We start from the raw sequence: 10,807 nt of genomic DNA on the forward strand, positions 1-10,807 counted from the left end.
GACAGGCCAAGATCACAGACTTTATTGGCTCTCATGTCACACTAAAATATTGATTCCTCCTTTATCTTTTTCAAATGAACTTTTAGCCATACCTCCCCCATACTGAATTTGTGAACTTGATTTTTTTTAACCTAAATGTAAGACTTTACAATGAAATCTATTATATTTTATTCATTAGAGACAGTTCAACATTCTAGCCTGTTGAGATCTTCCTGGATCTTTACTGTTCCATCCCTTACAGCTTTGTATCATTTAGAAATCTAATAAGCATCTTTATCCAAGTCATGAGACATGCGTACAACTCCTGACCTTCCCACTTGCTTGCTGGGTGACTGTGGACAAATCACGATTTCCCTGGTCTCAGTTTCATCATCTCTAAAATAAAAGTAACACACTACCTACCTCACATGGTTATTGTCAGTAAAGAATAAAAATAAATAAATAAGGACAGCCCATGTTCATGAGCTATTGCTATTTTCAAAAGGGCATACTCAAGAAAAAGAAGGGAGGGGGACGCATTTCTTACCAGAAATCAATAGATTTAATTGATAGATGTCAAATACATATCATAAAACCTCCCTTGATTTACCTTATTCAATGAATTCTTTTATGTGATGGGTGACTCAAGCAGTCAAGAAAAAAAATGTATTCCTTGTATCCTATGTTGTTCACTATGGCTGGTAACAAACAACCAGGCTCTCCACACAGCAGCTCTTACAGTCGCTGTCCAAGGTTTAGTCCTTAGCTGGATGGACCATGGTATTAACCACCGCAAAGTCTCATGTTTACTCTCAGATTTTGTCTGGGAAGATTCATTGGATAAAGACAAAGTCTGAATCTCATAACAAGCAACTGTTTTTGCAGTCTGCCTTCATTCACACTTAAGGTCTATCATATTCTTACCCAAGTGACAAAATATTTCTCCCCTCTTTCACTCTCAGCTTTTAATTCAGGGCAGAGCCACTGGAAAAGTAATCCCTAGAGATGATGGACTAATTGCACTTCTAGTCTTGATTATGCCACATGACCTTGAGCAGATTACTTAACAACTCTGGGATCCAGTGTCCTCTCCTACAAAATGGGAACAATAACATCTGCTTCACTCACTCATACAGCTATTGGGAGATGCGACTATAAAATTGTGTGATAGAGCAGATGGGACATTGTACTTGGGGCCAAGAAGATGGAGGCTCAAGTCACACCTCTGACATTCACTGACCCTGGACAAGTCATTTTAGCCTCCCTGAGCCTCAGTTTTCCTTATCTGTAAAGTGAAGATAATAACACCTACCTTACAGGATATTGGAGAAACCAAATGAGATCACGTATGAAAATATTAAAGCGTTATATAAACTTCAATACTGATAGTAGAAAATACCTTATAATCTACAAGGTATTGCAAATATATATAGTATTGTTATTTGGGTTTTTTTTAAAAAAAACCTTCAACTTTTGTGCTAAATTTCCTACTGTTTGAGGGGAAGGAAAACTATTTTGAGATTTAATAGATTTAATCTTTTTCTGGTTAAGAGATTTTTTAAAAACAATTCTTACATTTATTAAGCATCTATGGCATGTCAGACACCACGTGAGGCTCTGGGAATTCAGAGACAATAACACAATGGTCCCTGTCCTCAAGGATTTTTCATTCTAATGAGTCCTATTGACCCTTATTCATAGGAAAAGTGAGTCAAATTCCCAAGTGAAATTGGATTGCCTTAATGTGAAAATTCCATTACAAGTGATATAATGCTTTGCATTTGGCTGATGATGGATTCAGGCAGCTGTCCTGGCTAGGTCATACACCTTCCCTTGAAAGACCAAGGGCCCATCTAAACCAGTTCAAGGAAAACTCCTGGTCTCTTTGTCCTTGAGCAATGAGGGGTACTCAAGTCAGTTGAGCAGAGATCTTGCTGCTTATTTCTTTACTGGGTGTAGAAGCCATAAATCTTCCCATCTTGGTTTATCAGCCTCAGAACACTGAACATAACCTTCAAAAGCAGTTAAAGCCTGTCTCCTGAACTCTAGACAGGAATCCACCCAAACTGTTTCAGTCATATGAGCATATATCTTATTTTTGAAGATCTCCAGGTAAGGAGACACCATAACTCATTCCAGTATCCCATGACTCCCAGTCTGATAAATCTGCCTCCCTCCTGTCTAAGACAAACTCCTGCTACGAATGAAGCCAGTTTCCTTTCGGAAGGCAGCATGGCATAATAAACTGCATGCTGGATCTGAAGTTAGGAAAACCAAGGTTCAACTCTCACTTTTGACACTTGCTAGCTATGGGATCACAAGTAAGTCATTTAACCTCTGAGCCACCATTTCTTAATCTGTAAAATGAGATTAGTAACAGTACCTATGTCAAAGGGTTTTGCTAGAATTAAATTATGTAAGGCACATGCAGTGATTATGTACTAGATAGTGCCAGCAACAAAGTGCTAGAGAGCTATTGGCTATTGTCATTGTTGTTGTTATCTTGTTCTGAGACAATTAGTAAGATATAAGAATAATAATAACTAGCATTTATATGGCAGCTTTAAGGTTTGCAAAGTGATGATCTCATTTGATCCTCACAACAACTCTGTGAGGTAGATGCTATTAATTATCCTTATTTTACAAATTGGGAAACTGAGACTTAGAGAAGTCACAGACAAAGTTAGTAAGTATGTCAGACACGATTTGAACTCAGGTTTTCCTGACCACAGGTCCAGCACTTTATCCACTGCACCACTCAGCTATTTTCATATGTAGATATGAACCTAAAAGTGGCCTCAGACACCAAGTTGTCCAAAACCATCATTTTATAGACTAGGAAACTAAAGGAACTGAATGGTTTACAAAGTCAACACAGGTCAGAAGCAACATTCAAGCCCAGGTCCCCTTGCTTTACAACCAGGGTACTTTCCAATGCCTCCAAAAAGATGAAAATAGATTTCCTTTATTGGTCTTCACAGAGTTGTGAAACCTCAACAACGTTTGGGACATGATGCAGCAAAGAGCAATGAGTGTGGAATTGGAGGACCTATGCTCCAATTCCAGCTCTTCCACTTACTGTCTGTGTGGCACTGGGCTTGGAATCAGGAAGACTCATCTTCATGAGTTCAAATCCAGCCTCAGACACTTACTAGCTGTGTGGACAAATCATTTAACTCTATTTCCTCATTTGTAAAATGAGTTGGAAAAAAAAACTCCAGTATCTCTACAAAAAAAATCTCAAATGGGGTCATGAATAGTCGGACACGACTGAAATGACCCAGTAACAACACCTTACTACCTTACCACCTTGGACACATCAGTTCCCAATTCTGGCCCTCACTTTCCTCACCTATAAATTTCAAGAGTTGAACTAAGTGTCTAAGTTCCTTCCAGGCTTAAATTCAATAATCCTATTTCTATGGAAATCATTTAATTCCATCCCCCAACCCATGAAAAATTTGTAAAAGATCCTTCACAGGCAGGCATTTGACATCTGTTTGGACACCCTCAGTGATGGCCATGGAATCATCTATTTGTCTGAAAAGAATCTGGGAGCTGTAATGGGAGCTCAAATAGAGCAACAATGTGATGTGGCCACCAAAAAAAAAAAAGGAAATGTAATCTTTGGCTGCATTAAGAAAGTCAAGGCTTCCAGGAATAAGGAGGTGATGATCTCATTGTGCTCCTGATCACATCATAGAGGGAAAACTGGGTTCGGTTCTGTATGCCCCAATTTAGGAAAGACATTGATTGACTGGAGAGAATTCCAGAGGAGGGCAACCAGGATGGTGAAGGCCCTTGAGTTCATGCTCTATAAGGATGGGTTAAGGGGAAATAAGAGAAGGATGAAATGAACATGATAGCTACCCTCAAGTATTTAATGGGCTATCACCTAGAATAATTAGCAATAATGACAACAACAATAACAGCAACAACATTTATATAGCACTTACTATGTGCCAGGCACTGTACTAAGCACTTTACAGTTATTATCTCATTTTTAGGGGCATTATATTTATTCTATGTGGCCCCAAGGACTGAACCAGGAGCAATGGATGGAGTTCCAAAGGGGCAGTTGAACTTTATAGCAAGAAAAATTTCCAAACAATGAGAGCTGTCCAAGGTGGAAGAGATTGCCTGGAGAAGTGCTGGCTTCCTCCTCAGGAGTCTTCAAGCAAAAGCTAGACAACCACCATCCCTTTTCAGGTGTGGGTTGGACCAGATAGGCACTGAGGTCCCAACTGGATGACCCAGCAAATCTTAAAGATGATAATATTAGTACTTTAAGGTTTACAAAGCAACTTGCAAAATATTATCACATTTTATCCTCATAACAACTCTGAGAAATAGATGCTATTATTATCCCCATTATACAGATAAGGAAAGTGAAGCAAACAAAAGTTAATCTATCAGCCTAGAATCACACAGCTGTCTGAAGCCAGAATTGAAGTCAAGTCTATCATTAGTCCAGGTCTAGCCTTCTTTTCATTAAGCAACCTAGCTGCCCCTAATGAAAGGAGTAACAATCTAATTCACTAATTATTCAACATGTCTTGGCTTACATTCTTTTGCAGTGGTCACAACCAGCAGCAAAGCCTTGGAGCCAATGACAACTACCGAGAGAAGTGACAGTGAGTGTATCCCACCTGACCCCACTCATTGGATCATAACTTTAGAATTGGGAAGTACCTAGGAAAGCAAGTAGTCCAGTTCCTTCATTTTTCAGATGAGGAAACTGAGATCCAAAGGTCCAGTTCATCCTCGCAGCCCCATTGTTGCTTTCTAGGGCTATGGAGATGGCATGAGGGGACTCTAGCTGCTTTCCGCCAAACCTTCAAGCCCTCCATGTTGTGAATATTTTAAAGCTAAGAATTGCTCACAGAACTATGAGTGCATTTTTGGATGGATGAAGGTTTTAAAAAACCATTTGGCTGGCAAGAAATCATAAACAGCTCAAACATATCTCTATATACAAAGTTTAAAATCAGAGTTATCTTTTCATCCTTTGGGGCCAAGTGGGGACTCCCATGGCTGATTCCTGTGCCGAGAAACCTGCTTTGGAGGGAAGATTTATAAGATGGATTACACAAAGGAAACACTTTGAAACTAGGATCATAGATCCAGAGCTGGCAGGGACCATAGCAGCTGCCATCAATCCCCTCATTTTACACTTAGGGAAACTGAGGCACAGAGCAATTAAATAATTTGTCCAGGGTCACACATCTAGAATGGAGGGATCTGAATAAGGGTTTCCCATGCCCGGTCCACTTTTATCATGTTACATGTTTTTCCCCTTTAGAGCTCTAAACGAACACAAACATCCAATGGACTTTAAGTCTTTCCACCTCTGTATCTTAGTTTCAATTCATTCCAATTCCATAAACATTCCTGCCATCCACAAGGCACTATGTTAGGCACTTGAGGAATCACAAAGATGGGGAATTGTTCCACTGGGCAGGCCATTGTCATGTTTTGATTACTATGCTCAGCCCAAAAGGTAGAAAGCTGGATTTGGGGCAGAGTCCAAAATCAGTGGCCCATCAAATGGCAAGGTGACCAAGGCTGACAGCTGGATCAATATAACCCATGATCTAAGGCAACAGGTCTCAAACTTCATGGTCTCAGGACCTCTTTACACTCTTAAAAATTGAGGACCCTCTACACTCTTAAAAATAATTGAGATTCCTAAAGAACTTTGACTTGTATACATTGTATCTATTGATATTTACCATATTAGATGTTAAAACAGATCATTTTTAAAAAATATTTATTTATAAAGTCATTTTAAAATAATAATATTAAACCCATTATATGTTAACATAAATAGCATATTTTTATGGAAAATAACTATATTTTCCAAAACAAAAAATTTGTGAGTAGTATTGTTTTAGATATTTACAAATTGGGATGGAGGAGAGTGAGGGAGATAGAGAGACAGAGACAGAGGCAGAGAGAAAGAAAGAGAGAGGGAGAGAGAAAGATTTACAAATCTTTTTAATGTCTGCCTTCAATAGCAGATAGCTGTATTCTCCTATCTGCTTCTGCATTCAAACTGTTGTAATAGGGCTGTTTTGGTTGAAGGATATGAAGAAAATTTGGCCTCACACAGATATGTGGTTGGAAAAGGGTTTTAATAGGCAAATAACCTTAAAATTATTATTAAAATATTTTAGACTTTAAGGACTCCTAAAAGGGTCTCCACAGATCACACTTCAAGAACCACTGATACAGGGTATGGAGCAGGCTTGACTTGGTGGGCTAGGTGAGTTTACATTCACTCATTCACCAATTAGGACATCTCAGCCCCAGAGAGGGAGTTCCAAAGCTGAGTGAATTAACTTCCTTTAGAAATGAGAGTATGGCTTCTGGAGGTCATGTTCAGAGGTAAGAGGTGCAAAGAAGCAACAAGGTGTGCCATAGTGCACAAAGTATTGGGTCTGGAGTTAGGGAGACCTGAATTCAAATGTGACTTAAAAACTTAACAGCTATGTGATCCTGGGCAAGTCACTTAGCCTGTTTGTCTCAGTTTCCTCATCTATAAAATGGGGATAATAATAGGCCTACCTTGCAGAGTTAAAAGGATCAAATGAGATAATAATGTATAAAGTACTGTGTAAAACTTAAGTAGCTATAACAATGCTAACTATTATTATCTTCAGTATAGCGTGGATTGGGTGTTTGATTAGAGCCAGTTAGAAATAGTGGTCTAGGGGAGTTAGCATTTATGCAGCCCCTAAACATATAGTTGTTATGGTAATCCAGACACTGCCATTGGAAAATAATTACATTAAACCCCAGAATACTACTCTTTAAGGTTTACAGACACTCAAAAGAGATTAGTCTAGCAATCCAAATATGAAAAACCAAGTGGATGCTTCCCAGATTGAGTCAGGTTGTTTGAAAGACAGGCAAGCCATTGAATTAATGCTTCAATCAATTTTGAACAGGGGACTAGAAATGAATAATGAACCTGAATAGAACAGGGGAAAGGGATAGTAATTGATTGCATTTCAGAAACTGAGGAAATTGAGCATCATTTTCAATGATCCCAAGTTGTTTTCTACAGCCAAAGCCTGTCTTTTTAACATGGCTGTCTATCCTCCAAATGATGCTATGTGGTTGTGAATCACTGAACAACACCATATTCTTTGAAGTATCAAAATTGCAGATCTCCCAAAGTAGAAGTAATAAGACACAGTGTGTTATCAATGACGATTTGCATATGTGCTATGGTATCAAAGCATCATCAAAGAAATATATGAATGGAAAATGTGATCTAGCCTTAGAGCAAGAGGTGAGCAGGGGTGTGGGAGCAGGGAGAAGAATTACAGATGGACTACCCACATGTGACCCTGGGATCTGTGAATTATTAAAAGCACTAGATTAATTAAGGCCTCCAGTGCCAAATGCATATCTATGACTGATAATTTATGGAAGAATATGCACAAGTGTTGATGGGCTGAGAGAATGTGGGTAATTTGCATCTGTGCCTGCTGAAAGATTGCCTGCATCACTCAGACCATGGACCCATTGAAGAATCCCATCCAGGGAATTCTTAACCTTTTTGTGCACCCCGGACCCGTCTGGCAGTCTGGTGAAGCTGATGGCCCCTTCTCAGAATCCTAGCTTTAAATAATTAAAGGAAATGCCAAATTTCAGTTAAAGGTTAGTGAAAATAAAATGCAGTTTTTCCCAATCCAAGTTCACAAACCCTTTGAAATCTATCTATGGACCCCTTGAGGGTCCACAAGTCCCTAGCTAAGAACTCCTGATCCGAGTATTTTTAGATTACTAAGACACACAGGAGACCTATATAAAGAACACAATTAAAACAATTGTGACATATGTTAAAGAAAAACAGAATAAAGTTGAACTCATGTGTATAGTAAAAATGTCAGCACAAAGTATTTTCCTCTACGTGGGTAACACAGGGATTATTCTCCCCATGTTACATATGAAGAGACTGAGGCTTAGAGTAACTTTCCCAAGTCCCACTGGGACCCTACTACCTTACATTTGAATAGCCCTTTACAAAGTCCTCTCATACACACACAGTCTCATTTGATCCTGACAACCAGTGGTGTGCAGGTAAATATTTAACAACTGACTCTCCAGAAAAATAAAACACCACCTGCATCAGGACACTCTTTTAAGTTTTATTTGTATTATCGGCATTTTCTCCATCACTTTCTTAAATCTTGAAAATCAACAAAACAATGAAGCCCTGATTTATAGGGTTTGCTGATTTCCAAGGTGTAAATGCTCACAGTGAAAATTTTACAGCCTCCCATCTCAAGCTGGCTCCAGCGCACTCCTACTCACAAATGTGATCATGCAAGAATTGTTACTCCCATTTTACAGAGAAGAAAACTAAGGTTTGGAAAATCTATATGTCTTGCCCAAGGTCACATGGTTAGCAAATGAGAGAAGTAGACTTGAATCCAGTTCTTTGGACACCAATTCTCATGCTCTTTGCAACATAGATGCCACACTGCATATGGTCGGCACTCAAAAATTACATGCTGCTAGATTGGGAAGGGCTCACTCCCTTCTGTGGGCGCCACATGAGGAGATGATATGAACAGCTCCCACCCCTAAGGTGTGATCCAACTTCGTGTCTTATCTGTCGTCTTGGATTAATGTGCCTCCCCTTAAGCAGGAAAGTCAGAATGTCTCGGTTCCATAAATCTGCTCTCAAATTCTTTAAGACATTTCTTCCTGGCATTTCAGGAGAGCTGGCTTAAGGTTCTCTGTCAGGAGAAAAAAACACACACACACACACACACACACACACAGAGGCACATAACTGGAGAAAAAAATATCAGCTCTGCTTGAAAGTCCACCAGCCTAGGTTCTAAGGAAGAAGGCTACTATTTCTCTTCCTGATTGGCACCAAGATACCTCCCAGGTGTAGGGTATGAGCTTTACACCCCCACCCACCCACGTACCCCCATGCCCACTGCCCCAGCCCAGTTTCTTATTGTTTCTACCCACAAGAGAGGTTGAATTGGCCTAGAGGGGTCATACCAGGGACTTCCCCTGGAGCTCCCAAAAAACCTTTCTGGGACTCTGGTGACTCAACATTTGAACCCTGGCTGCTTCAGGTCATGTAGCAGCCCAATGTTGAAAGGATTTATCATTTTTGCATGATGCAGAAAACCCTGAATTGTTCCTTAATCCCTCCCTACCATCCCTGCCACAGGCAGATGGGGTGCTTGTCCATTTAAAATTACAGATACCTGCAATGCTCCCAGGTGACATCATAGAGGTCCAAGACTTCCAGTGATGGGTAAGGAAAGGCTGGCTGTACTCCACCTTACCATCTGAGCACCCACATAGGAACTAAAGAAAAGAACTCTCTTAAGCAAGTTAGTATTTGGACCCCAAATTGCATTTTCTGCTTTGTGTTTCTTTTCCCAAGTAAGTGATCAAACATCATTCTTGAGATGAATGAGTCCAGACTTAGAGGTGATTTGATGAATTCAAGAGATCTGGAAGGTTTGGGTCCAAAGAGTTTTCCAGACTTATAGCACAGGGAACTTTCTTAATTGACAAAGATATCTACCAGCAGGAAGATGACTGGAGGTTATTTGGACAGTGCAGAAGCAAGGTGAAATATGGCCATGGCTATTTCTCAGTCTCACAGATTGCTTTATGTTAAGTTCTGATAAGATTTAAATATCAGCCTCTCAAGAGATTATAATAATAATTACAAGTTAAGTTGCTAAATCCTCTTTTAAGTCATTATGTTAATGTGCTCTGTGAATTCATTACTTTTTCTTTTGAGTATAGGAAATAAATACCTATCCCATACCTGATTTACACTGTATATTAAATATTTTTCTACTTCTCCTTTTGGGGAGACCTAGACATGAGCTAAAATAAATAAATTAAATAAATAAAGCTAAGGCTTAATTTGTCCCCAGGAGTCAGGGTCAGGGTAAAATGAGCCCAAGATTGTGAGGAAAGAGAACCTAATCTCTCTCATTTTGGCCAAACTCCCCCTGGACTGAAAATAATCTGAACTGCCTACGTGGGTCCAGAGCAGAGTGGAGTCCCTTCAGGAGAAGTGGGTGTGGGGGCCCAGGGCGCTTGGCTCCATAGTAGATACTTCCACAGCATCTCTCCCCCTTGTGCCCACTTCTCCTTAATCCTATGGCTGCCCTCAAGTTCAAGCATTCCGCCATCTCTCACCTGGACTCCTGTCATAGATTCCTATTGTATGTTTTTGGTTGGATGGTTAGGATTTTGTTTTGAGGAGAAACTATGATTTCATCGATAGGCATCCTCTCTCCATGCTGTGTACTATATATGGCAACCCCAGGTACACTGAAAAAAGTAGTGACTTGAGTTAGAAGCTCTGGGTTCAAATCCTGACTCTCCCTTTTTTTTTTTACCTATGTTACCTTAGACAAGTTACTACACTTTTCTGAGTATCCTTTTTCCTCTTCTATAAACTGACATTGTTGGATTAGATGATTTCAGAAATATCTTCTCACTCTATCATCCTATCAACCCTCTATATGTTTTTTCATTTTTGTCCATGTTTATTTTTCCTATAAATGCCCCATAAAGCATCTTGCCAACCAATGGGAGGCTTCCCTTTTCTTCTTCTGCTATGGAGATTTTTGTGTCAGTCTTAAAATTCCCTGTACCCAGATGTTTCAAGTTGACAGGCCCCTTGGTTTGTATTACAATTTCTACAGAGTAGCCAGGGTATATTTACTTCTTGTGCCCACAATAAATACATGCTGCTGTTAACAAAGATAAAGGGGTGTGTGTGTGTGTGTGTGTGTGTGTGTGTGTGTGTGTGTGTGTGTGTGTG

General features: G+C 39.7%; 1 long non-coding RNA gene across 1 annotated transcript in view; it reads right to left on the minus strand.

Annotated features, from left to right (window-relative positions):
- Window positions 1-8,190: 8,190 nt before the first annotated feature.
- The window catches only part of LOC114036277, a 21,212-nt gene continuing 18,595 nt past the window's right edge, over window positions 8,191-10,807 (minus strand). The window contains exons 2-3 of the long non-coding RNA XR_003568320.1: window positions 9,222-9,324; window positions 8,191-8,732 (exon numbers count right to left, since the gene is read on the minus strand). This is a non-coding gene — a long non-coding RNA (uncharacterized LOC114036277). The remainder of the gene's footprint in view (window positions 8,733-9,221; window positions 9,325-10,807) is intronic.

The sequence above is a fragment of the Vombatus ursinus genome, unplaced genomic scaffold (assembly GCF_900497805.2).
Source record: "Vombatus ursinus unplaced genomic scaffold, bare-nosed wombat genome assembly UNPS02009824.1, whole genome shotgun sequence".
NCBI lineage: Eukaryota > Metazoa > Chordata > Mammalia > Diprotodontia > Vombatidae > Vombatus > Vombatus ursinus.